General features: G+C 56.3%; 1 protein-coding gene across 1 annotated transcript in view; it reads right to left on the reverse strand.

The window, feature by feature from the left end:
• The window catches only part of LOC113211895 (ubiquitin carboxyl-terminal hydrolase puf), a 129,283-nt gene that overhangs the window by 2,251 nt on the left and 126,668 nt on the right, over positions 1 to 364 (reverse strand). The gene's annotated exons all lie outside the window — the stretch shown is intronic.

The raw sequence follows: 364 nt of genomic DNA on the forward strand, positions 1-364 counted from the left end.
CGCGGGGCTCAGGCACGCAGAGCATAGAGGGAACCAGGCGGGATGACACAGTCGCAACTTTGTGTTCATCCCTGGATACCGCCACCACCGAGGACAGACGATAAGAAAATTAGCGCCGTCGTGCCCACACTGTCAGAAAAAGAAGAGGCACATAACGCACCCGCCAAGTCCTTACCTGCTGGACCTGTACTGGATGTACTACGTAAGTCTTTGACTTTTAAGCTTTCTGGGCACAACGCAATAAAACGCACAACGATCGCATGTACCGGGTGGCCGCCATAAGCGACGCACACAGACGCGCGCGCGCACACACACACACACGGCGCCCATTGTCCGCACTCGGTACGTGCGAACGCTCATGCTT

The sequence above is a fragment of the Frankliniella occidentalis genome, unplaced genomic scaffold (genome assembly GCF_000697945.3).
Source record: "Frankliniella occidentalis isolate FOCC.00 unplaced genomic scaffold, Focc_3.1 Scaffold10, whole genome shotgun sequence".
NCBI lineage: Eukaryota > Metazoa > Arthropoda > Insecta > Thysanoptera > Thripidae > Frankliniella > Frankliniella occidentalis.